General features: G+C 43.7%; 1 protein-coding gene and 1 non-coding gene across 2 annotated transcripts in view; one reads left to right on the forward strand and one right to left on the reverse strand.

Moving 5' to 3' along the window:
• The window catches only part of Rras2 (RAS related 2), a 72,351-nt gene that overhangs the window by 2,026 nt on the left and 42,345 nt on the right, over positions 1-27,980 (forward strand). The window lies entirely within an intron of this gene.
• Positions 9,973-10,074, reverse strand: LOC127676622 (U6 spliceosomal RNA). Its single transcript, XR_007976076.1, has one exon. It is a non-coding gene; the product is annotated as a U6 spliceosomal RNA (small nuclear RNA).

The following is a 27,980-nucleotide window of genomic DNA, read 5'->3' on the forward strand; positions in this document are numbered from 1 at the left end:
ACCTTTGAAGTCTACAGACTTGAATGTGTGCCTTTTGTTTATTGGCTATGAAAACACCCAAATAGCCTTTCTGAGTCTCAATTTTCTTGTTAGTTAAATAGCTTTCAGTACATGACCTCTTTTACATTATGAGAAAGATCTTAGCATTGCATTGAGCATGCAATGTGTACTGTTGGTAATGAGACCTTTAGATGCAAAGGGAATTCAGATTGAAGGAGTCAACCTGGGAAGGCTTCAAGAATGCACGATGGGGCTGGTGGGGCTGGTGGGGCTGGTGGGGCTGGTGGGGCTGGTGGGGCTGGTGGGGCTGGGAATGTAGCTCAGCGGAGTGGTTTGCCCGGTGTGTGGAAAGTTCTGCCTTTGAGCTCTAGGACCAAAAAAAAAAAAAAAGAGCACTGTGTCTTATCGGGGGTCGTGTGAGTGGAAACGTGATGAACGTGGGGAGTTACAGGCCAGGTTGGAAAGAGGAGGCCGGTGTGTGGGGAGCGGGAGTGGGAGAGGCATGTGTGACTTGGGGCTTTTGGGGCTGGTGAAACAGGAACACAGGCTCTGAGGTTGACTTGGTGAGGAGGAAGGCGGCACAGCACCTGTGTGGAGACCCAGCCATTCCCCTGAGCGTGCTGCTGGGTAAGTTACTGGACCTGTCTGTGCTCTGGCTTTCAGTCTTCTATAAGCTGGGGTAATAAAGTTAGACAGCTGCGGAAGTCAAATGGATTAACATCAATGGCTTGGGACATGGTGTAGGTCTATAAAGACTACCTCCATTACTCTGTTACTCTTAGATTATGTAACTAAAGACAGTCTATCATCTGCATCTGCACACATATAAACACACCCACACTGACACGGACACGGAAACATACATGCCACACTCACAATCCCAGCCCCCCCCTATAAAAGGGGCGTGCGTATTAGATGACATTTCAGTTTCTGTTCTCCCCCAACCCTGACCATTCACCACCTCAACAGGTGCTAGGATCAAACCCAGGATTTCGCAGTGTTGTAACCTTGGTATATCCCTTTAAGACTTATTATTATTATTATTTTTTTAAGATTGAATCTTGCTAAGTTTCTCAGGATAGTACTGAGTTCTGCAGCTCAGGCTAGCCTTCGAACTACTGATGTTCCTGCTTCACATCTCAGGTAGCTGGGATTACCAGTCTGTATTTAGCTTGGCTGCTCATACTTTTTAATTTTTTTTAAAAAAACATTGTACATTCTATTTGTGAATAAAACGCCTAAGTGGTGAGTAGCCTCTGGTTAGGACATAATTTTGAGGTAGACTGGGAGGCAGAGGGTTGGCAGTGCCAGTTTCTTGCAGTCCAGATAACTGGAGGTCTCTGCATCTCCCATGTTTTCTTTAGGGCTTTGAGTTCTTTTCTGTGAAACACTGAGTTTCATTGAACAGATCTCTGGCTCTTTGTAATTCTACGGTTCTTCTGTGTTCTGACTGGCTGGTATCTTTGGTCTAGTTTTTTAGGTTTTCTAGGTCTCAATTTCCCATCTGAAAAGGGAGAGGAACAGAGTGCTTAGGGTTTTTTGGAGTAAATAAAATGCCAGCACATCAAACCACCTGGCACAGCTGAGGCTAGTAAGTCAGCGATCACCTTATTTGTGGCTATTTGGTATCTTGATGTTCTTCCAAAACAAAATTTGTAGTTTTTTTCCTCAATCCATAATGTAGTCCATTATTTTCAGGCTTCTCCCTTTCCACCTCCACCAGGAGGTTATTAGATGATGAGTATTGATTTTATTAGAGTTGGGAAAACATTATTAATTGGATTGATTTTTTTTTTTAATTTTAAGAAATGATGGGATGGAGGCATAGCTTAGTGATAGTTCTGTTACTGATGCCTTTACGGTCAAAGCCTGGGTCTGATACCCCAAACAAGCTAGGCTCTGCCAGTTGTCCCTAACACACCAATTAAAGAGACATGCAATGGTGAAAAGCAGAGAAAGTAAACTTATTGAATATGGCATTGGGAAGAGGACCAAATAAGGGGGACTGGTGATCCCTAAGTCCGTCTTTGGAGTACTGCCATGTCTTTGGGGGTCTTTGGGTTTAAATGGAAGGAAAGAGGCATGGATAACTAAGCAGCCTGGGTCAGATGTGGTCCTGTCCATCATAACGTCAGCTCCCGTCTGTCCTTTAAGGTGATTGGTAAGAAGTCAGAATCGTGTGAAGTCTCATCTTGGATTCATGCTCCTCTTCTGGTTGACACCAGGGCTTCAGACCTTCTCTTCTCCCAGCATGAAATTCCTGGAGGAAGTTTGAATTCTTTGTGGTCCTTTGTTTCAGTAGTTGGGTGGCACAAAAGTTACTCTCTCTGTTCTCCTGTCCACATAGTTTTAGTATATGTGTTTAGCATTTTCCAGGCCCTGGGTTCAGTTCCCAGTTACAGAAAACAAAGATACGAACAAGGACAAAAAAAATTAGTAATCATTACGTTTTGGGGTTTAATGGTTCCTTTGCAACTCTGAAAAGAGGCTGTACGTGTTCCTGTGGATCTAAAGACATAAATTACTCTGTTGCTGTTCTTTTCTCATCCTAACTTCTTACTTAATCTGTTTGTCAGATTTTTGAGTTGTTTAGGGGTTAGGTGGTCTCAGGTTGTAGCCCAGGCTATCTTGGAACTTGAGGTCCTCTTGCCTCAGCCCGGTGAGTGTTTTGATTACAGGCTTGTTCTCAGCTTCTGTTTCTTATTTTTTGAGCATTCATCTTAACACCTTGTTAGCTTGGACAGCTGCCTCAAACATTGTTTCTTCCTAGATGTTGCCTGTTGAGAAAGACATTTTCCATGTCCTTTCCTAGATCATATATCCTAGATAGATTTGGAGTCCTGTTTTTGTGTCAGTAGTTACTTGACCCATGTGCCAAGGCTGTGCCTTTGACATCAGTGAATGCTGTTCTGTTGCTGCATCTTGGAGACACACACTGTAGTTAGAAGTTAGTCACCTAAGACCAGGTGAGTTGGCTCAGCGGGGAAAGACCTGCCTACTGAGTTTGGTCTCTGGAACCCACATAATGGAAGGAGAGAACCAACCCTTGAACATTGTCCTCTTACCTGTGTGTGCTAATTTGTTTGTTTGTTTGTTTGTTTTTTTTTTAAAAGACAGGGTCTCCGTGTAGCCTAGAACTCACTGTCTAGATCAGGCTGGCTTTGAATTGTAAGAGATCAGCCTGCCTCTGCCTCCCAGGTGCTGGGGTTAAAGATGTGAATCATTACACCTAGCCAACTTTTTTTTTAAAGATATATTTATTTTATGTATATGAGTATGCTGTAGTTGTCTTCAGACAAACCAGAAGAGGGTGTCAGACCACACTGTAGATGGTTGTGAGCCACCCTGTGGTTGCTGGGAATTGAACTCATGTCCTTTGGAAGAGCAGTCAGTGCTCAGCAGTCAGAGAGATAGCACTGAGCCATCTCTCCAGCCCCCTAGCCAACTTTTAAGATTTTAAATTTTATCAACTGTTTTGAGACAGGCTCTTATAGCCCGGGCAGGTCTCAAACTTGCTGTGTGTCTGAGGATGACTTTGAACTCCTCCCCTCCAGTGTGCAATAGCACAGCAGTGTGTTCTTCTTAGTGAGTCCATTGTATTAGGTGGTTAGAGGACAGTTGATGCCTATTTATTTGATTGTTTATATATTTCAATGTGTTTGTTGTTCATCTCAACATGATGAACAACATCATGTTCATCAACCTCAACTCTGGAAGTTTGCAGACGCACTTTGAGCATCCTGGGACTGCACATGTACAAGGCTGTGATAGGGCAGTCAATTGCACAAATTGGAAGCCACCTACATAGAAGAATAGTGGAGTAACAGTGATGTGTTTCCCCAGTGAAACACAGCTACAAGAATGATTGAGAGAGGTCCCAATGAACTGTGCAGTGTTTCTTCAACATAGATTAAGAGGGAGCATGGTAGAACACACTAAATCCTAGCACTTGAGAGGCAGAGGCACAGGCAGTTAGATCTCTGTAAGTTTGAGGTTAGTCTGGTCTGTAGAGTGAGTTCTAGGCCAGCTAGGGCTACTACCCCCACCCCCACCCCCACCCCTCACCCCCCTAATGACATGGGGCTGGGGATGGCTCAGTGGTTAAGAGCATTGGCTGCTCTTTCATAAACCTAGATTTGAATCCTGGAACCCACATGGTGGCTCGTAACTGTCTGTAACTCCAGTTCCAGGAGATCTGACTGCCTTTTCTAAGCACCGGGTGTATAATGGTGCACAGATGTATGTACGGGAAGACACTGATACACATACAAAATTTAAAAAAAGTTTAAAAGTAATTCCTGGGGGTCGAGGGGACAGCTCAGTGGCTAAAGCACTTGCCATGCAAGTGTGTGGACTGGAGTTTAGATGCCCAAACCCACAGACATTTTGGTGGTTTCTGGGCGTCTAAGCGTTTAGGAGCAAGCTGCCCAGCTAGAGTCCCTGAGCTCTGGGTTGAAGGAAAAGACCCTGCCTCAAAGTATAAGGAGGGCAGTGGTTAAGGAAGTCACTCAGCATCAGCCTCTGGCCTCCACACATGGGCTGTGCACGCTCCCACACTCCTGTGCACCTCCAAGCATATATTTATATTACATACGTATTTAAAAACCCTCCTGTTATAGTGTATGAAGGAAGGGAAAAACGCAGAAAATAAATTTGTATTTGGTTATGGAGACAAAACCAAAACAACCGGGGCTGCTTGAGAGCCGGATGAGGTTGGTTACCCATAGAGGGAGGAGAGATGGTCTGGAAGTGGTGGTGGGAACAGGGACAGGGACCCTTCTCAGTACCATCTCCTGACTTTTGGAATCATGTTAATGTTTTCTCCACTCAGCACATAAGTAGCAAACAGTAAGTAATACAGTCAAGCAATGAAGGAGACAGGCCATCTTAAGGAGGGGCACAGCCAGGCGTGGGCAGTGTACACCTGTGGTCCCAGCACTTGGGAGGTAGAGCTAGGAGGGCCTGCTGCCCAGGCCAGTGTGGGCTGGGTGAGATCTTGTCCTAAGAAACAAAGCAGATGGGTTACAGATGAACAACAAACGCATTGAAAAGACCAGGAAATGCTCAGGTAACTTTTGAGCCCAGTGTTTGAACTGTATCCTCAGGATAAAGAGGGGCCTGAAGCAGACATTGAGCTCTGGTTGCTAGGCTCTGCCCTACCCCTTCCTCCCTCTCTCCTATCTCTGCCTCCCATCCCCCTCTTCCTCCCTCCTTTCTTTCTCACTTAGGCATTGGTTACAGTTTGTGGCACTTTTGTATACTAATATTAGCAAATAAGAATACGGGGTTTGGAAAATAGGGGCCATTGTCTCACTGCTGGCGAGAAGGCTTCAGAATCGGCAAGGGCAAAGATTAGAATGAACTCTGAAGTTTGACTACATAGAGGATACTGGCTTGAACTCACAATTTAAAAAGTCGATGGTCACGGAAGCATGTATGCATGGGGGGCGGGGACCCTTGCTGAGCACCTTTCTAGCGCCACTGAGAGCTGTAGAAATGGTGGACCACTAACATGCAGAGCTCCAGACGGAACTTCAGGGTCGGGGTTAGAAAACATAGGGTGAGCTTGGGATGTCTTTCAGTTGAAGGAATTACTCAGAAAAAAGCCAAAATGATGGGAACGTGTCTGAGAAACACAAGCCAGCTTGGAAGAATTCCTCTGTGCTGAGTTGGGCACAGTTTTATCATTAAAATAGACAATTGCTTATTGCCTATAAAGAATTTATGCAGTTAATTCCAGCACTGGGGATTGGGAGACTGCAGGAGGATCGTGAGTTTGAGACCAGATTGAACTACATAGCAAGACCTTGTCTCAACAAAGCACAAACTTGATCTATGGGTAGACTTGCTCATGATAAATAAATGAGCAGAATTTTGACTAATGAATGAACACACAGGAAATAGCAGAATCAGAGAAAATAATGATTAAGCAAGAATCATAACTGAGTATTAAAACTAGTAAGAGAGGTGATGGGTGTGGTGGTCATGCTGTTGATCCCAGCTCTCGGAGCCTGCAGCTGGAGGGTCCTGAGTCCCAGGCTAGCATAGTCTGTGTAGGGAAAGTAGCTGGGTTTTCTTCTCCCGTCAGTGAGATTTCTCTAACAGAGGAGGTACCTGGCTGACCTCACTTTGCTATCTAAGTTTGCTGGAACCAGAACCCCAATGAACCGCAGGGAGGTTCCTGCCCCACAGATGACACTCCCACAGTCAGCCCCAGGGCATCTGTCAGAGGGAGGTGCCCCGCCTCAGAGTCACACTTCCCCAGTGAGCCTCTTCAGTGTTGCTTGAGGTTAATAATAGTGAGCAGTTTGTTTTAGAGGCTTGTAGCTTAACCATGGATTGGATATCCTGAGAAGCGTGTCACTGGGTAGTTTTGTCTTGTGAACATCATGGAGTAAGCTGGCACCAAGGGTGGCATCAGTGGCGCTGCCACCACCCTGGGACTGATACTGTTTGGTTATGCCAATGAAGTCTAGTTATAAAGAATAGCTGGACATTGAGCAAAATTCTTTAGTAAGTTTGTAGTTGACGCCTTGACATGATGGCACACACAGACATGATGCTGGAGAAGCAGCTGAGAGCTACATACTGATCGGAAAGCAGGAGGAGAGGGTGAGGGAGATGGAGACAGAGGGAGAGACCAAGCCCACCCTTAGTGATAACACTTCCTCCAGCAAGGCCACAACTAATCCTAATCAAACATCCCACCAGCTAGGGAGAGGACATGCAAGCATGTGAGCCTGTGTGGGCAGTTCTTACACATCCTCTCAGCAGGTTTTCCAGAATAAAGTATGCTGAGGGCTGGAGAGATAGATGGCTCAGCGGTCATGAGCACGTGCTGTTCTTGCAGAGGACCCTGGTTCTAGTCCCAGAATTCACACTAGGAGGCTTGCAGCCACCTGTAACTCCAATTCAGGGCCGGTGGGGGTGGGGAACGCGTTCCATGCCCTCTTCTGGCCTCCGTGGGTAATGCCCATATGTTGTGGTGCGTACACTCATAAGCATCAACAAAAGCAAAGAGTATATAGTATATGTTATTAATTATGTTTATTGTTTTTGTTAGTTTTTAATTTTTTGTTTTACTTGTTTTACATTTTTCCCTACCCCCACTGCTGAGGCTAGAAACTCAGGACCTCTGCTGTGATAAACAGTGGCGGTATCTCTAGCCTTTCCCTTGCCCTCTCAGCCACTCTGTCTTGATTTTTTTTTTTTTTTTTGAGCGGGAGGGGGGAATCGTGCACTGAATAACTTTCAGGCACTTTTTTATGAGAATGTAAAAAAGACTTGTATTTACTTTTGCATGATGATGAGGGTGGACGAATGGAACTGGTGGGAATCTTGTTTTCTTTGCTTTTATCTGGCTCCTTCTTATTTCTTCCCAGCAGATGTAACTTTTCCCTGTGTGCCTGGCCCACTTATCATTGCAGTGGAAACATTTCTCAGGATGCCACTACAAGTTTTTCTTTGTTCCTAGCTTGCCTGGGAAAGTGGTGAGACACTCTTAGGGCTGGGAAGGTTTTCATCTCCATATTGTATTTATCTTTTTCTGTTATCTTCTGAAGTGCCAGGCTATTCCTGCGTTGGCTGTGTAATGTTTGTTCCATACTGTTCTAAGTAACTCCATTCTAGGAAGTTCTGTTAGATTTGCCTTTGTCACGGTTGGCATTTTTTTGGATGTCTGGCGTTATTATCTGAAGCACGGTTAGTATTTTTTGATAGCTCAGTCTGATTTAAATGGTGACAGTATTTTCTTAAGTCCAGTATTTTTCTTAAGACCACAAAATTGGTATTTTTTCCAATTCTTGATACTATTTAATAAAACCATTTCTTCTAGGGTAATTATTATTTTTGCTTTTGTAGAGAAAAATACATATTTCTTTATTTAGAAGCGTTCTTGATGTTGAAAGTCAAGAACTAACTCCTGCTCCTACACTGTAGGGTTCTGAACCTTTCATTGATTTGATACAAAAGGTCTAGTTGACCTTCAGGGTTTTCCTAGACAGGGTTTCTCTGTGTAGCCCTGACTGTTCTGGAACGTACTCTGTAGACCAGGCTTTCTTCTAACTCAGAGATCTTGCCTCTGCCTTCTAAGTGTTGAGACTAAAGGATTTGCTTTTTTAGAATATCAAGATTTCAACATGAGAAATTCAGTGTAGTTACTAAGCCTGGACTTTTGGCAGAGTGGTATGATTTTTAGAGAGAGGTTATAGGGTTTTCAGTTCAGAATTTTTCTTTCTTTGCTGGAATTGAACCCAGGGACTTGCCTGTGCTTTGCAAATGATCTGCCACTGAGTACAATGCCAGCCCAGCTTTCAAGTTTTTAAATTCTTCACTGTTCATCTTTCAGCACTGGGGCATGTAGAAAGAGGTTGGGGGAGGTGTGTGTGTGGGTGTGTGTGTGTGTGTGTGCGCGCGCGCACGCGTGCGTGCGCGTGCATGCCTGTGTCCCACAATATTGAACATTGTTATCTTTTTCATGATTATAGACTCTTGTTGGTTTTTATTATTGCAAAATCAGGTAAATGTCTACCTGCTTCTCACTATAGTGTTTTTCCACTAACTATATATTTTTCTTAGATAGTGTTTAGTACTTATTGTTAGAACATTTGTAATTTCACTTTGGGTATCCTCTTTATTCTTTTCTTTTTATCGCTTATTTTTTATTCTATGTTCATCTGTGTGTGTGTGTGTGTGTGTGTGTGTGTGTGTGTGCAGGTGCAGGTGCATGTGCAGGTCCACGTGTGAGCGCACAGGCATTGGTGAAGGCTGACTGAAGGCGTTGGATCCTCTATAGCTGGAGTCATAGATGGTTATGTGCTGCCAGATGTGGGTACTGGGCACTGAACCTGGGTCTTCTATAAGAACAACATGTGCTCTTAATTGCTGAGCTGTCTCTCTAGTCCCTGTCATCTTAAGGTTTATGTAATTTATGTTTGGAGAAAGTTTGAGTGGGTCCTTTTGACTGTGGGTCAAAGGTCAAAGAAAAGGACCTGTAGATTTTCTGTGTCTTAGAACAGTAAGGACTTTTTTACATTTTGGTGGTGTTGGGGACTAAACTAAGAGCTTTGTCCCTGTTATAACTAAGCTACATCCCCCCAGCCAGTACTAATGATGGATTCTTGTTATGTGAGCCCAGGTCTTCCAAGTGTTGCCCAGTCTGACCTCTACATTGTGATAACTCCTGACTTAAGTCTCCAGTAGCTAAGAGAGCAGCCATGTGCTGATGTTCTAGCAAGATTAAGAATTTCATTATTGCCGGGCGGTGGTGGTGCACTCCTGTAATCCTAGCACTCTGGGAGGCAGAGGCAGGCAGATTTCTGAGTTAGAGGCCAGCCTGGTCTACAGAGTGAGTTTCAGGACAGCCAGGGCTACACAGAGAAACCCTGTCTCGAAAAAACCAAATCAAAAACAAAAACAACAACAACAACAAAAAAACAAAACCAAGATTTCATTATTTTCTTCTGTGTTTTGAGATGGAGTTGTCCTCTGTAGCCTAGCCTGAAGCCCTCATTTTATTTCTCTGGCACTGAGGATACTGGTGTAGAGCCTGTAGCCGAAGCAGAGGCTGCTCCTGGGAACCGACTCCTCTCAACCTTTGTCATTCTAGGTAGTCTCCTAGAAAGTTGTTTCCATCTGGACGGAGCTGCTTGTCAATCATGTTTAGATGCTGCTTCAGCAGGGTAGGTTTGGATGGCTGTAGACAAGTCTGTTCATCCCCACGGGTACTTCAGACTAGACACCTCAGACTAGACACCACCCACCTTGACACTATTTTAGACCCTGTGTGCTTAATGGATACTTTGTGTCTTTAGTATTTGCTTTATTTACATTTCAAATGTTATTTCCTTTCCCCTCTATCCCCCCCCTCCCGTGCCCCCCCCCCCCCGCCCCCTTACCAATCTCCTCACTCCCACTTTCCTGACCTGGCTTTCCCCTGCACTGGGGCATCAAGCCTTCACAGGACCAGGGACCAAAAATATGGACCGCTCACGAATTTGTCTGTCATCCTTGCGCAGGGGCCATGCTAATCTCTGTATCATTCCGGTTTAGTATATGTGCTGCTGAAGTGAGCACAATAAAGACAGCACAGACACTTGACCGGGGACCTGTGGATGCACAGGCAGCACTCTTAACTGCTGAGCCACCGGTCCAGCACTGTGTCTTTATCTTGAGGTCGTTTGACATCATACTGTATTTGCTTGAGCCTCTTATTCTTCATAATTCGATTTTGAGAATTGCAGGTTAGGAATACCTTTGTTATACACAGATTTTTGCCAAATATTGGTTGATGTTTATTAATTATTAGCATTTGGTCTTTTTTGTTTGTTTGTTTGTGTTTTGTTTTTTGGATTTGTTTTTTTTCCAAGACAGGGTTTCTCTGTATAGCCTTGACTGTCCTGGATCTCACTCCATAGACCAGGCTGGCCTCGAACTCAGAAATCTGCCTGCCTCTGCCTCCCAGAATGCTGGGATTACAGGCACGCGCCACCACCGCCCAACAGCATTTGGTCTTGAATAATCGGAAATCAAACAGCTCTTAGGAGCAGACATGATGCCCCTCCCCCATGCTACTAGGGAGATGGAGGCTGGAGGATCAGAGTTCAAGGTTGTTCTTGGCTGTATGCTGAGTTTGAGTCCAACCTGCACTGTATGAAACTGTTTCAAAACAAGGTCTTAGGAAGAAATGAGTTGTGTCTATTTATGTCCCTTAGCAGCTGATACTGAAGAGGGCAAGGAGCCAGCTTTCCTTTTGGATTTCAGAGTTTGTTTGTAAGGAGAAGATCATATATGATACATGCAATTTGAATCTTGAGGTTTTGCTTCAGCAGGACTAGGGAAGATTGTATAGTGGGAAAGTGTTTGATATATATGCATGAAGTTTGGATCTCCAGAGCATATAAAAGTCAGACACAGTAGTGTGCACTTTTAACCTAGCTAGTGAGATGAGCAGAGACAGATAGATCCCAGGACCTTGTCAGCTAGCTGGGTAGCCAAAAGGAGCATGCTTCAGGTTCAGAGAGATAAAAAAGAAGTGTATCAACAAGATGGCTCCGGGGTAAATGTGCCTGCTGCCGGCCTGATGAGACTTGAGTTCAGTCAGAGACCCATATGGTAGACAGAGAGGACCACATGTCCTCAGACCTCCAGCCAAACTCTATGTGTGTATGCACATGCACACGTACATACACACATAAGTATGTTATGGTAGTGGATCCATACATATTCTTCTTTAGCCCAAATGGTCTTTGGGCAAGATAGTCTTATATATCTTAATTTCTCTGGAAATTCTGATTTGAGAGATGTGAAAGAGCCTTGAGAGAAAGGAGATGAAAGACTGCTGCTTCTGTCTTATTTCCTGGAGGGCTTTTCTCCTAATGCCTTATTTTTGGTTATGTCATGGCATGTGGCTGAGATTAGGACAGTCAGCAGTTAGCTGGAAGGAAAGGAGCGGTAAATAGGCAGCCACGTCCGACTGCAAGGAAGGTTTGTGATACACAGATTGCCGATGGCTCAGAAATGACGGGAACATGTGTGAGTTCAGGTCTGTTGCTTTTGAAATTAGGATGCGGTGGCTCGCTCAGGTAGGAGTTCGCCTGAAGCTTTATGTGTTCATCTTTGTACATGCTCACACAGGCTTGTCTTCAACCCCAGTGGGTTCAACCTTAGAGAGGGTGCCTGTGTGACCCCAGCTGAGGTAGAAGGATCACCAGGACTTCAGGCTGGCCTGGGCTACAGAAGAGACTTGTAAGTGAGAGAAAAGTTTGTGGGGTTTTGGAATAAAGAAAATAGAAACAGAATTTAAAGCAGAGGTTGGTTTTTGTATGTTTGTTTTTTGTTTTTGTTTACTTGTTTATTTTGAGACAGTTTCTCTGTGTAGCCTTGGCTGTCCTGGAATTTGCTCTATATATAAAGTCAGAGAACCGACTGTCTCTGCCTCCCAAGTGCTTTGATTAAAGACGCGTGCGATCATGATCCAGCTAAAGCAAAGGTTTAAGCCTGTAATTGTCTAATGAGTTTCCATGTTTAGATAGATTTATAATAATGTATTGCAACTCTGTATTAATTATTTCAGGAAATATGCTGGCATATTCATGCCAACACTTTGATTTAATGAACTATTTTTAAATTATCAAATCGTTTAATGTGAAAGTATTTTCCTTGTAGCTTCTGTGTTTTATGGACAAATCCTTTCCCTTCACTCTGACATTCGGAACAGGGTGGGGACGGTGAGGGTTGTGTTTGAGTACTTCAGAGTTCACCACATCTTGAGTCTTGGCTCTGTAACATTGTGAAGTCTGGGTGGTTCTATGGTCACTAATTCATTAATCAAAACCTTGTATTTATGTGTGAGATCGGCTCTCCCAGTGCTTGTCACCTCAGCTCCTTTTGGACCACAGGCCCCAGCTGCCCTGCCTCAGCCTGCTGAACACCTGGGCCTGTAGGCAGATGACAGCACACTGCTTGAGTAGGTATGAAAATGGGGCAGAAACCATTGTCATCTGTGATTGGGCTGCAAGTCTCCGTTTTCAGTTTTACCCCGCGGAGGTTCCCAAGCCCTCCTTACTGTATATGATGTACTTCGGGCTTCTCTGTGGCTGGCAGGGTTTCAGGAAGCAGCGTTAGTCAGATGGAGCTGTCTGACACGGGTTACTTGAGTTTGTGGTTTTGGATGAACAGTGCGTGGTGCACAGCTGCTGCTCCAGGGGCTTTGTCCCAGCTGTCCTCCTTGCCTGTCGCAGAATACTCCACATTCCTTTTCTTAACCTCCTGTCTACTCTAGACTATTACTTAAGCGAATCCCCGTGATCGGCACTTTGGATGACTTCTCCACCGCTAATCACCGTTTGCTTAGATTGGTCCCAGTATGTGTTGTATAACAGATTTAAGCTCTGTGGTCTTTGTAATTTTGGGTTGCAAGTTAATGTTATGGTTGTGAAATATTGATACACAACAATTAAGTGATTGCCATTGAAAAGGGTGACAAACGTGATGATATCCCAAGCAAGTAGCTGCTATCTGGGTAATGGACCTGCGTCCTCTCATTTCTTAACTTACTGTTAATAACTTAACTTATTGCTAATAATAATTACTATGTAGCCCTGAAGCTTGCTAGGTAGACTAGGCTGGCATGGGACCCTTGTAGATAATGCCTGCCTGCCTCTGCTTCCTGAGTGAGTGCTGGGATCAAAGATTTGTGTCACGAAGCCTGGCTGCATGTTTGATTCTCTGTGTCAGACATCATACTAAAAGTTACAGGAGTTGCCTTACTTGATCTCTGATTAGCATTTCTGTCTCACAGGTGTGGAAACCCAGACTCAGTTGTTTATAGTACTTGCTCAAAAAATGCAGTGGCAACAGAGATTTGATTTGAATTCACATTTTCTGTTGATAAAGCCATGGTAGCCTTGGCTGATTCTGACATTTCAGTGTCATGTGTGCATTTGTGTCTTTTTACAGAAGGAGCTGCTTACTTGACTGCAGAGCGGGCCTTGAATGGGAAGCACAGTGCTCTTTCCAGCAGCCTCCTCCTGTCCCTTGATCTGTGATCCTTTGCTGGATCTACACATGGTTCTCAGGTCACTACCTTTTCCCAGCTGGGCAGCCACAGTGTACAGTCATAAAAGCTAGCCCCTGGCTCATACCAAAGTGAATGACTGCTCTCATTAATTACCTGGTTATGTGCCCCTCTTCCTTTCCCCCATCCCTTCTATTGTGTTTAGACTCTTATTTTGTTTTTTATTTTTTGAGACAGGATCTCTATTATGAAGCTCTACCTGTCTGGAACCCACTGGAACCCACTTTGTAGATCAGGCTGGCCTTGAACTCACCCAGATCCCCCTGTTTCTGCTTCCCAAGTGCTGGGATTAAAGGTATGAGCTATCATTACACCTGGCCTTAAACTCGCACTTTGAGAAAAAGTCTCACCCAGCACAGTCATATGCAAGACTCTTCTGAAACTGGAGTCTTGTTGTTTTGTTTTGTTTTGCTTTTTTTCTGAGACAGGGTTTCTTGGTGTAGCCTTGGCTGTTCTGGAACTCTGTAGACCAGGCTAGCCTCAAACTCAGAGGTATCCATGTACCTCTGCCTCCTAAGTGCTAGGATTAGAACTGTGTGCCCTTATCACCTGGTTCAAAGCTGGATTTTTTACCAAATGCCTCCATTTGTCCTGTTAATTCTGAGTGAATTCTTAGTCACCTTTCTGGCTCAGGTTTTCTTCCTCGCAGGACTTTATTGAGGGGGTGTTCAGATTGTACACTGGCCCTTCCAGCTGCTTCTGTAGTGTCTTGGGAACTTTTTTTTTTTTTAAAGACTTGTTTTTGTTGTGCTGAGAAACAATCCAGACCTTTGCCTGCATTGCAAGCACTTGTGGGGTACTGTGCCCCAACCTTTCTGTATATATGGGCGTTAAATTGCCGAAGCCCCTTCAGTGTGTGTCATCTAAGGAGTTGCTCATATTCTACATTGTTGTCATAAGACCAGGAAATCATAGTCATACTTAATTTAATTTACCTTGTTCTGACGTCCTTTGTAGGGAAAAGAAAATTATCCAGGTCCAGGATTTAGCCAGGGCTGAATGTTGCATTTACCTTGTCATGTATTTTTAGCTGTTCAGTTTTTTTTTGCAAGAGATCCCACATTTTGGGTTTGTGTGATATGTAGTTACCAGGATTCAGTGTGTGTTTTGGGCAGCTATGTTACAGAGTGCTCTTGTGTCTTTCTCTAGCACATCGTTGTGAAGAGGCGTGTGTTGTCTATCTGTCTGTCTGTCCCATTATTGATGGTAGGAGACCTCAGTGCTTGCTTAGCTCAGCACTGAGAAAGCACTGTTGTTGTTTTTGTAATAAGTAGACAACTGTGTGGCTAGGGGTACGGGGACCAGTTAAATGACTAATGTTATTTTAGCTGTTGGGTTGTATCTCTTTCCCTTTCTGCCTCCCCAATCCCGCCCCCATAGGGCTGCTGCCTCTACTTTGCATTTTGTGTCATGATATTTTTCATGTCTTCAAAAATTTCAGGTCAAAATGTAATTATATTTAAAAAATATTTCTTTTGTTTTTAAATATGTTGTCTGTGGAGGTCAGAGGTGTCAGATCCCCCTGGAGCTGGAGTTAAGACAATTGTGAACTGCTTCTTGGGAATCTAACCCCGGTCCTCTGCAAGAACAGTGTGTCTTCTTAAACCCGAACCCTCTCTGTCCTCTGAGGACCTGAGAGGAGCACAGATGGGTGCCGGGGCAGAGGTGAGCAAGGCTGAGGCTTCTCTGGAAGCACTTAGGTGTTCTACCTGCGCTGGTAATGACAGCTACCGATAAAGCTGGCGTAGGACCAAACTGAGCTCAGAAGGCTGGCCCTCTGTCTTGGGAATGCCAGTGCTGTGTAAATGCACAAGAACCACAAGCCAGGTTCTGGACATTCGTTCCTTCCTGCTGTGTGGGGACGTGATTACGGAGGAGACACCAGAGTCTTCAGTTGCTAGTGTTTGTGGGTAAGTGTGCATGTTCATCTTGTTTTTTGTTTACAGCAGTCTCTGAGTTATTGTTATATTGTAGTTAGATCTAGCTAAGTAAGAAGAGGGAATATGTGTGCTCTGACTTAACTATGCAGTCAGATGGAAACTTAGCTCTTGACTTGATGTTAACCGTATCATGATTTGTTGACAAGACAGAAATGTGTTCTTTTGGGGGTTTCCTTAAGGGTGGGGAATAATTTTCCCTCCATGTCTACTCAAACAATAAATAAGACTTGGTTATGATTCTTTTTACAGTAAAGAGTTTATTTGTGGGTAAAATGTGTGTCTGCGAGCGTGTGTGTGCACACACTTGCGCAGAAAGATGTGTGTTGTGATTTCCTTTTAAAATGGCTTTACATGGTTTCTAAAAATTACTCTAAATCTTTGGGTCTGATTTAATCTTGGTAGTTACTGGAAGTGATGATTAATTTGCCCCAAGTTTTCTGTATGAGGATTTTTTTTTTTTTTGAATTTTGGATTTGGTTTTTTTGAGACAGGGTTTCTCCTTATAGTCTAGGCTATCCTAGAACTCACTCTGTAGACCGGGCTGGCCTTGAACTCAGAAATCCGCCTGCCTCTGCCTCCCAGAGTGTTGGGATTACAGGCGTGCGCCACCACTGTCCGGCTTTGGCTTTTCATAGCACTACTTTATGTATGCAGAATGCACGCTCACAGAATATGGCTTTAGGCAGGTATGAATCAAGATGAAAAGAAAGTGGGGGCTGTCCAGGTACTAAGCCTGTGGTCTGAGCTGTGCCTTTTACTCCCTTGGCCATGCAGTTCACTCAGTTATGAGATGGGTAACTGCTAGGTGTGGTGGCACACTCTGGAGACCAAGGCATGCAAGCTGGAGGCCAGCCATGGCTAAACAGTGAGACCATGCCTCAGAAAGGCTGGGGTTGTGGTGGTGGTGGTAGGGATCTGGGGATGTGGCTCAGTTGGTAGAGTACTAACCTAGCACACTAACCAGTTCCTGGGTTGATGGCTAGCACCACATAAACTGGCACTGTGGCTCTCTGGTCTCCACCATATAACAAATCGGCAGCTAGCCTGGGGTACAAGACCCTGTCGCAGAAAAGAGGTGGTGGTGGTTGGCGTGGAGAATGGAAAGCAGAGGGCGGAGAACTTGAATGGAGAACATTTTCATCCGGAGTTAAACAGTTCCCAGGTGGTATAGGATTATTTATTTAGCAAACGTGCTGCTGCCCTTGGGCACCTTGTGATTTGCTGATTTTTTCCCCCCAATTTTATGAATTTACATCCCCCTGTGTCTGCCTTCTGAGTGCTAGAATAAAGGTGTTTGCCAATACTACAGACTAGGTGAGTATAAGGTTAAGAACAAACAAACAAACAAACTAGTTGGCAGTTGTTTTACAGAATTTGCCCTAATTTGGAAAAATCTGCTTTTTGGAGAGGTGGAGTAGGAGGAATATTAAGGTATATGTCACTTATCCAAAATGCCCAGAGCAGAAGTGTTTAGATTTCATCACTTCCCTCAGTTATAGGTAAGCATTCCTAATTCAAAAATTCAGAATGCACATACATCCAGACCTTTCCAAATATTCCATGACAAAAATTTTGGATTTCAGTGAACTTTGTACTTTAGGTTTCTATACATTAAGAACATTCTTGTTATTATATGTATTACTGGTGACTGAATTCCAGGTCACTACATATACTGGGTCCTGGATAGGTGAGCATTACTGATTTCCATATTAAAGATGCTGGGATTGTAGGCTATGCTACAAGTGTTTGCTTGGCATGTGTAAAACCCCTGGTTTGTTTGATTGACAGCAGGCAAAAAATTTTCATAAGTAAAATGGTAAGAGCTGGGTTCAATAGCTTACTCCTGCATCTCAGTACTTGGGAGACTGAGAAAGAACGATTAGGAGTTCAGGCCTTCACACATGTATATCCCCCCCCCCCCCCCACCCACACACACACAGTGAGTTTGAGTTTGCAAGACCTTGTCTCAGAAAACACATGTGCACGCATGTATCTCTCTGTGCAAGCATTATTGAACATGGACTCCTTCCTCACCACACCAAATAGGAAGAAACTACTCAGAGCTGGGGATGCAGTACTGGGTGGCAGAGTGTGTGCTTGGTTCTCAGCGCTAACAAAGAAAACATGACAGCAGCATGCATTTAAAAGGGAGTGTTTGGGACCGGATGAGAGGTAAGGGGAGTGAGGTAGGGAATGCTAGGGAAGGAGGGCTAAATGCTCTTCTGAGTTGAAGGTTTGCATCATAATTGTCTGCTGTTTTGGGGTATTACTAGTCAGCAGCCTCCACAGGTAACTATCTGAACCAATGCCTTGATCAACATTTAGTTAGACACACTTATCTTTTTTTATTTAATTAGTTTATTAATTGTGTATGTGTCTGTGTGGAGGCCAGGGATTGATTGCCTTGGTATTTTCTTCAAGCACCCCTACCGTGTTTATTATTAGTTATTAATGTGTAGGTGTGCATGGTGTGTTGTGCATGGAGGTCAGAGGACAGCTTTGTGGAGTTCCATCCACTTCTGTATGCATTCTGGGGATCAGTGGGGACCAGTCCCAGGAATGGCAAGACGGAGCCATCTTGCTGGTCTTAGTTTTGAAACATCTTTCACTGATTCGGGAGCTCGCCTATTTGATGAGGTTAGCTGGCCAGGAAGGCCCAGGGGTCCCCAGGTCCAGGAGTGTAGATGTGCCACAGGCGGGCACTTTACCCTGTCACTGTCTCCCAGCTCTTGGATTGTTTTTGGTCTTGACATGATATGACTGCAGTGTGTTCTTTTGTGGGTGGCATGTTTGCTTTGTGATTCATCCATGATGTTGACTCTCTTGGTAGTTTGCTCCTTATTTGGTAGTAATTCGTGTCTGCTTGTTGATGGAACATTTAGGTCGTTTCTAGTGTTTAGGAACTGTGAATAAAGTCACTTTGGAGGTTGACACACAGTGTGGTCACATACTAAATGCATCAATTTGGAAAGCAGCTTTGGCAGTTTCCCATAAGGCTGATACCATTTTACAACTACAGCCTGTGTTGATGACTCGGTGGCTCTGAATCCACTTGCTATTTAGCTGGTCTTCTAAGTGTATAGCTATCTCTCTTACCGTGGTTTTGATTTGCTTTTCCCTTATGACTAGCGGTTTCAACTGCACAGTGGCTAATTGTAGCTTCTTTGGTATCTCCTCAGATCTTTTGTGGTTTGCAAATTAGATTCTTTATGTAAATGAATTCTATAGATCTTTCTTTCTTAAATATAGGGTCTCATATGTAGTGTATGGTGGCTGTGAATGCAGCCTTGTAGCTAAGGATTACTGTGGACTCTTCATCCTACCTTTAGGTGCTGGTTTCCCGGCACCTGTTTGTCCTTGTGTCCTATATTGCTCTGGCTGGAAAGTCCTCCGCACCCTTCTATTGCTGGGGGTCAAACCTGGGACAGGTGCTGGGACTAATCTGAACTAATCCTGGAGAATTTAAATAGTTAAATCAGAATGGAAACAGAAGATGGTCTCATTTTGTTACTATTTGTTTTCCCTGTTGTCAGATATGATATTTCAGAAAATAGTTTTTGGTTGAGTTCTGTGAATATCTTGTTAATGTTTTTAATTTAATGTTTGTAATGGTATGGTTTTGTCAGAATTTTTTGGGAGCATATTTATTTAATATTCATTCATTCATTTAATATTTAATGTTCATTCATTCATTTAGTTATGAGGCAGAGTCTTTGGTAACTCATACTTTACCTCCGGCCTGATTATGTGCCGAGAGTCACTGACTCCTGATCCTCATGCCTCTGGTCCTGGTCAGGCTCAGGCCACCGCGCCCACCCACATTTATTGCTGATGCGTTTCTGTTTGTTCCCTGTGTTGTCTTACGTTGGTACATCTCTACCCCCTTTTGTTGTTAGATGTAGTCTTAGCCTCTATCCAGGGAGCTGCTTAGCTTCATCTCCGGCACCTTTGGGTGCAGGCTGTTTCTGTTTTTCTCTTCATGCATCCCCAGGTCTGACTGGGGTTTGAGGCCTTATTTTCCAGTGACTGGGCAGAGGCACTATTTCTCTTCAGTTCCCAGGGCATAGGAGTGGATAAATAAACCCTTCTCATCCATGACACGTGTCTCTGATAAGTTGTGGTATGCAATGGGATGGCTCCTGGAAGATGTGGTTGGTTAGAACCGACCAGCATTCTGTATGTGAGATTTTCCTTTTTCTTGTGGAGAGCTTGGCTCTGTCGTATTGCATTTCAGGGATGCTTGTTGACATGATTCCAATAGCAGTCTTACAAATGGCTTCACTCCCAGGTGCAGTTTATAGGGTAGCTGCTTATTCTTGGTAAACTTTTTTATTAAAATTTCAAAGATGTGTTTATTTAGTGCCCCCCACTGTCTATCTGTCTCTCTGTGTGTGTGATCACACACACACACACACACACACACACACACACACACACACACACACGGAAGTGGAGACAGTCTGTGAGAGATGGTTCTTTCCTTTCCTGTGTGGGTTTACAGGATTGGCAAGAATCATCTCACCAGCCCTCCCTCCTATGGGGTCCTTTCAGGCAGTCAGAGGAAAGGAGAGGAAAGGAGGGAGGCAGAGAGGGAGAAAGGGGGGGGGGGATATGCCAGCATAGTTTTATTACTGAGTTTTATTAAGTATATTGAGTTTTATTAAGTACTCAAAAGGAGAAAACATGAGTTGTTCTTCTCTCTGCCAGTGCAGTAGAGTGAGCGAATACATGGTTAAGACCGTCTTTTTTCCCCTTTGACTCTGTGGATAGCTATTTTATTTTGCATTTTTGGGTGGGACTTATAGCCCTTGTTTTGAGATCTAACCACTACTGCTAGGCTATTTTTGTTTTTACACGCTAGTTTGAGTACATCAATAACTGTAATCAAAAACTGTAATTTCTTCTGTAATGAAATTCATGCATGCATGCATATCTTAAAACCTCACTACTGTTTTGATCTAATTTGATTTGTGCAATTCTGTTTCATCTCTTTCTGTCTGTGTCTGTCATCTGTATGCTTGTGTGTGAATGTGCATGTCAGGTGCACTCACCTATGTGGGTTCTCCCGAGACAGGTTGAGACGGCTGTGTTCCTTCCAGTTAAAACAGAACGGAGTGAGCCTCTGACCTCTTGTCTGTGCCCCTGGCTCTGACACTTTGATCTCTGAGGCATTACCCAGCCTGTGGTTAATTTTTTTTCTTTTAAATAAGTGAGTTCTATACACTTGAATTGAGTAGCAAGATCATAATGGGTTTGCTATATTTAGCTTTTGTAGCACTGCGAATGATGGACAGGCTAGCATGTGAGTTCTAATTGTTGATGGAACAGACTCTTCTGCATTTTGTTCTTTTTTGTGGAACCATGTCCTCAGTGGGATGGCATGCTTGGAGTACTGGAATAAAGGTGTAGAATGTTTATCCCTCAAAATTATTCTTTGAGTGTTAGAAAGGGTTTAACTGAGCCAATGTTAGAACTGTGAAAGTTGAAATTTTTTTTTTTTAACTGTATAATCTGTTCTCACACATTAGCCTCAAAAGGAACATGTTCCTTGAGATGTTTTATTGTGATAATTTATGTAGTAGAGTTTAATCTGTTGTGTGGTAACTCTTTTTAAATAGATGTCAGGACAGTGACATGCTTCCTGGAAGAGAAACTGAAGCAAAATGCTGGGGCTAGGAATGTAGCTCAGAGGTATGGAAGGCTGCTTTCCTTAAGGTGTAAAGCCTTGGAGCCTGCCCTAACCAGCAGTACCCTCCCCCAACTCCCATGGTGGTCTCCAAACCCAACCCAAATTCACAATATACAGTATCACAGATACAGTAACAGTATCACTGAGAACATTTAAAAGTTACATTTATTTATGTACATGTGTATGTGGGTGTGCCAGAGAGTTCTTGTGGAGGTTACGGGACAATCCCTGGGAGGCAAGTCCCTTTCTTTTTTCTTTTCTTTTTTTTTTTTTTTTACATGTGGGATCCTGGGATGGACTTCAGGTGGCCAGGCTGAGCCATCTTGTCCTGCTTTTTGTTAACAGCTGCAATTTAGAAGCTGGATAATAGTCCAATTACTTAATAAGCTGGGTTTGGGGACCACCATGGGAGTTGGGGGAGGGTACTGCTGGTTATTAATGTTAAGTTGTCACTTTCCAGTTTGATGCAAATTCAGCATTAGGTGTATTTTGTGGGGTTTTCTGATTTGCTGCTATTGTGTGGAAGCTTTTCCTACCACTGCTGTTCCCATACTGTGGGATAATGGGGCTGCTCAAGAAAAGGAAGCCCAACTCACTTAAAGGGTTTGGATATTTGAGTGGTTTCAGGGATTTAAAAATTCAAATTTTCAATTTGACATTAGTGAGAAAAGCCTTGCTCAAAATAGAACTAATTGTTGCCCCCTCTCAAGTCCCTACTTGGTCCCATAGCTGAGCAGTTTGTTAGGGAAAATAGTCTAATATTTTATACAAAATTATATGCTTTTATAAGCTAGAAGATAAGATGAAGAGGATGTATTTGTACAACAGTAGACAAATATGAGTCCTGGGCCTGGGAATGTAGTTGGTAGGCCCGTGTCTGCAATTCCAGGGAGGTACAGTCAGGGGGATCAGAAGTTCAAGGTCATCTTTGGTTACCGAGGGAATCTGAAGCCAGCCTTTGATAAGATGAGCAAGACACCTGCTCATCCAAAGCAGATTACAGACAGACAGACAGACAGACAGACAGACAGAAACACACACACACACACACACACACACACACACACACACGCCCCTTTCTACAAGTGTAAACACTCTAGAGTAGCAGTGCTATAATTTCTAGCACTGATAAAATTCCTTCCATAGGCTGACAACACTTTTAAGTAAATGGAGAAGTATTTTATACTGGATCTGATGGCACCAGTTCAATACTATGTCATTTTAAAAAGTCAACAAACTTAACGCCAACTTGGCATAAGAACACGATAATACTAAAGGCATCAAGGAAGGATCCCTAGGGCTGGAGAGAAGCTCAGAGGTTAAGAGCACTGGATGCTGTGTTCTAGCAGAGGTCCTGAGCTCTGTGCCCAGCACCCACATGGAGGCTCACAGCCGGCGGTAATGCCATTTCCACGGAATTGGATGCCTACTTGTGGCTTCCTTTGGCACTGGGTATCATGATGGTGCACATATGTACAGACAAATACTTATACATGTAAACAAAACAAAATGAAACCACCCTGTAGCAGATCTTAGTAGATGCGGACTCAGTGATGTGGGCATTAATTGACGATCATGACAAAGCTCAAGAAACTTTGTTGGGGGTGGGTGGGCTGGAAAGATGGCTCAGAGGTCAAGAGCACTGTTGTTCTCCCAGAGGACTTGGATTTGATTTCCAGCACCTACATGTTTGGCTCACAACTGTCTGTAACTATAGTTCCAGGGGATCAGACATCCTCATCTGACCTCTGAAGGCATTTGCAGGCATGGGCACACAAAACGGTGAATTTTTACTGTTTTAGTTGTTTCTGTTACTGTGATTAAAAATACTCTGATATAAGCTACTTAAGTGAGAAAAGGTTTATTGTAGCTCACAGTCTAAGGTTCAGTCCATTAAGGCAGGAAGTCCACTACAACAGGAGCTTGAAACAGCTGGTCATATTATGTCTATGGTAAGGGAACAGCAGTGCATGCATTTGTACTAATTAATCCTCACCTTCGGTTCTCTGCGTAGGCCAGCCTCTCATACTCAGACAATGGTCCCACCCATGTTTAAGGCTGGTCTTCTTACATCAGTTAAAGTGGTCAAGAGAATGCCCCCCACATATGCCTAGAGGCTCGTACCCTACGTAGTTCTAGATTCTGTCAGGTTGAAGTAAAATTAGCACTGACCATCACATGTTACAAACATTTTACTTTATTAAACGTCAGTGTTCTAGGTAAAATAATATAAAGTCTCATTTAAAATGCCATTTAAATATATTTAAAAACTTGTAATAATGTTTAAGGGAGGATCCAGAGAGTGTGTAGGCTCAATATGTAGATTTATAGACGAATTATCACTTCATATCCTCACCCCCCACATTCTGCATTATATAGCCAGAAGCATTCCTCCTCCTCCCTACCTTCCTCCTCTTTCTCCTCCTTCTTAGTTTTTAGAGTCAGGGTTTCTCTCTGTAGCTCTGGCTGTCCTAGAACTTGCTTTATAGACAGGCTCAAAGTCAGAAAGAAGGTCAGGACGCCCCTGCCTCTGCCTTCAGGGTGCTAGGACTAAAGGCGGGAGCCACAATGCTTGTCCCAGCATCCGCTCCTGAGGAGTCTCTCTGTGACCCACTCTGCTGCTTTTTTTTTTTATATTCGATTTCATGTATGAGCATGCGCTTCTGGGCCTTTGCTTCATTTGTCTTTTCTTATCTTCATATCCTATATTCTTTTCTTATCTTCATATTCTAAATGTCAGAAATATCAGGGTAAGCGTCTCTGTTATATTCATCTTATGCGTGTCTGGCATTTGTGGTATGCCAGATCATTTTAGGTGCTGGGAAGATGGCACTAAATCAGAGACATAGTTTCAAAGCTTACATACATACAGAGTTTCTTGAATCAGTGTTTTAAACACTATGTGGGATCATAAAGTAAAATTAACATTTGACAATTCATGAACATAAAAAATACCTTCACAGCATTATGTATTATATTTTTCCTTTTTGGCCTCTTGAGAAAAAGTTATAGCATACATAGTAGATAGCCTTATTAAAGCTAGGTACCTAGTGAAGAACAGTCCAGTTTTAGCTGATGAACAGTTTTGTAAGTGTGCACTTTCATCACAGTCCACATTTGCATGGTAAGACATTTCCCCATCTTTATGCTTTCCCCTATGTAAGGGTGAGTTCACATGGAGGTAGGGTTGCGTGTGTGTAAGAAAACACGGGGAAACCACTAATTCAGTGGTCGATTCTCACTAGCAAACGCTCTACGAACCTGGCTGTCTTCCCAGCCCCTTGGTCATTCTTTCAGGTGTGACCCTTGTGCTACCCTTGTGCAGTCTTCAACTCTATCCTAAACTTTGCCCTGGGTCCTGTCAGTGGCAGGAGTCATGTGGCGACTGACACTCCGCAGGGATCAGAAGTCCGTAGCTAGCTTGTTTGCAGTCTCCAGGTTATCTTCTGTTGCTTAGATCCTTGTGGAGGTCAACTCACGTTCTAATGGTCCTTTCACCTTTTAGATCATACGTCTTTATTTTTTTTTAAATTTATTTATTTTTAGATTTATTTGAATTTTATGTGTATGAATGTTTTTGTTTGCCTGCATGTGTGTACAAATCATCCTCAATGACCGGAAGAAGACACCAGATCCAAACTTTAGAAACTGGAGTTCCCGAGGGCAGGAGCTGCTTGGGTCCTCTCCTAGGGCAGCCGTCACTCTTCCAGCCCACAGCATGCTACCTTCCAGCACTCTGTCTGTGGCTGTACAGGTTGTGAAGAAAGAATTTTGAAATGAATTTATTTTGTATTTTCTTTTTCCTCATCATGCTTTTAAACTAAACTGGTGGTGTTTTGGAGAAGTTTCTTCATAGGGCTTTTATTTCGTTTCACTGTTAGCTAAGTTGGTAACTTTTCCTAAAAGCCTCAAAGAGTTGGTAAAGGAATTCTGTTACCTGTCTACTTTAGTGCTGAAGACTGCTAGTGTTTCTGTAGGAAAATACAGCTGCCGCTTTTATTTTGTTTGATTGAAATTCACTAAAGAAAAGTATATGTAGGGCTGGAGAGATGGCTCAGCGGTTAAGAGCACTGACTGCTCTTCCGAAGGTCCTGAGTTCAAATCCCAGAAACCATATGGTGGCTCACAACCATCCTTAAGGTGATCTGACACCCTCTTCTGGTGTGTCTGAAGACAGCTACAGTGTACTTACATATAACAACAAAGAAATCTTTAAAAAGAAGTTTTTTTTTTTTTTTTTTTAAAAAAAAGTTTATGTAAATGAGACACACACACACACACACACACACACACACACACACAGCTCTCTTTAAAATCTTTGTCTTGGCCGGGCAGTGGTGGCGCACGCCTTTAATCCCAGCACTTGGGAGGCAGAAGCAGGTGGATTTCAGAGTTAGGCTAGCCTGGTCTACAGAGTAAAGTTCAGGTCAGCCAGGGCTACACAGAGGAACCCTGTCTCAAAACCCTCCTTCCCCTCCCCCCCCCAAAAATCTTTGTTTTGATTAACTTATAGCCTTCAGTGTCAATTGACTTTTGACTTTTGGTAACAAGCACGTGACTCTACACAAGTGTATTGCCCTTGGAGAAAAACAGCTTTGAAAAGATGTGTTAGAACATGGGAAAACTAGAATCTGCTCTCTTGTGGTTTCGTGGGGTGCCAGAGACTTGGGTGCTTGTGTCTCACTGAGTGGCTTTCTGCTCAATGAACAGATTACAGCCCGTGTCACCAATCTGCAGCCTCCCTCACTGCAAAGGAAACAGCAGAAGGTGAAGCCCTCAAGTGAAGCGGGCTTTTTTGTGGGGTGTGGTGGGTGGGTAGTCTACAACTAAATAAACAAACTGAATCACGCGGGAAGAAAACCTTTGATCTTTGCACTCTTCACACTGACTTTTTTTCTGGTATCATTCTTGATTGTTTAACCATTTCACCATGATTAGCTCCGGTAGATCTGCGACGCAGGCGAGTTGTTTAGTAGCTTTTAAATCTTATTTGCCATCATTCACTCAGCGACCTCCTTTTCCTTTGGGTGGGCAGCTCCTGGTTGATGAAGGTCTGGATTTTAGATGCTCGAATTGTGGTCAAGGGAACTAAATCCTTTTCATAATGTCACCTGCGATTCTCTTCGCTGGTTTATTTTAGAAGTTTTTGTCTGTTTTGATCATTCATAGCTATTTTCTTTAACCCTGAAAAATAAAACGCATTTTGTGTCCCCCCACCTGAAAGCTCCTCAGCAGGTTCCAGCCTTTGATCACCTCAATACCAGAAATGAGGTAGATGTGCTGGAAATCTCCTCCTCGGGCAAGGAGGGGAACTCCTTCATTATGCATGGTCAAGATACTGACATCTGCAGTTGTAGGAGAAAGGGAGGCGCTGCTTACATACCTAGGAAAACCTCTGCCTGCTTGTCAGCTTGGTGTCATTGCCAAAAGTCAGGGTTGACTGAGTGTGTGGGAGAAAGACTTGAAAAAATCTGAACATTTACTCCATAACTTAGAAGAAAATAGAAGTGTGTGTTTTGTTCTTTCCCTCCTGTCTCCCCTGTCTTCCTCCTGTCTCTCTCTCCCTTGTCTTCTCTCTCTTTTCCTTTCTTCCCTGTCTTTTCTCTTTTCATTTCTCTCCTACTCTCTCCCTCTCTCCCCTCCCCCTCCCTTTCTCCCCTACTCTCCACTACTCTCCCCTCTTCCCTCTCTCCCCTCTCTTTTTCTCTTGCCTTCCCCTTCTGTTGAGGCAGGGGCTCAGAACTTGGGGCAGTTGTCCTGCCTCTGCTCCCAAGTGCTGGGACAACACAAGTGCACTACCCTGCTTGCTGCATTTTGTTTCTGAAGGTAGCTGCCGGAGGGTTTGGAGCCATTCAGTTCTAGAAGTCATTAGCTTCCTGGCTTTGGATGAGGTCCCTAACTTCTGTGCCTGTGTGTGCTGCACTTGGGGATATCTGTCAAAAGAGAGCGTCAGATCCTATGGAGCTAGTTTCAGGCGGCTTCCCTAAGTAGGTGCTGGGAACCAAACCCCAACCCTCTGAAGAGCAGAGTTCTTAATTAATCTCGGCCCTCTCTCCAGCCCCTTGATGGCCTGATCCTCCTGCCCCCAAGCATCTAGATTACAGGTGTGGACTACTAAGTCTGGTTTAGCTGTTTACATTTTGAGATTTTTTTTTTTTTGTTGTTGTTGTTGTTCATTTAGATGACAACGATTGTGGGGTCCCTCTCCCGTGTCTCATAGATTCTTCACATAGATGCTTCTGCAGAACTTTGTGCTGAACTTACTGTAACAACACTCAGACATCTTCCACTCTAAGACACACCTTCCTTTTCCATGTTGGTTTCCTCACGGAAGACTGCTTGAGAGCAAGGGAGTCCTTGTTTATTTTGTTGTCTCTGGTGAGTTCTGCTTTTGTTGAACTGCATACAGTGTGACAGTTTCCTGGCTGGAGCGGAATAAATGCTTGGTGAGTCCCAGTCAGTAAAGGGGAGGTTAGCTGCTTTTATTTCCCCCTCTGAATCAGTCTCATCTATCTTTTATTAACTATGATATGCTGTGAATTTTCAATCATATTTTGTTTATTGCATGGAGCCAGTATGTAAATGAGGAAACCAGGGCAACCATGTTTGGGGCATAAGATTTAGTCCTTGATGGTGCTCAGAGGGCCAGACTTCCCCACTGAGCCTCTGATACAGCTGTGGGCCAGCCTTCTGCTTCAGAAGTGTGTTGTTTACGGGATTTAAACTTAACCTTTTATTTATAGATAGCTGTGCGATTGTGAGGCTTTTGGTTTTC

Source organism: Apodemus sylvaticus, chromosome 1, assembly GCF_947179515.1.
Source record: "Apodemus sylvaticus chromosome 1, mApoSyl1.1, whole genome shotgun sequence".
NCBI lineage: Eukaryota > Metazoa > Chordata > Mammalia > Rodentia > Muridae > Apodemus > Apodemus sylvaticus.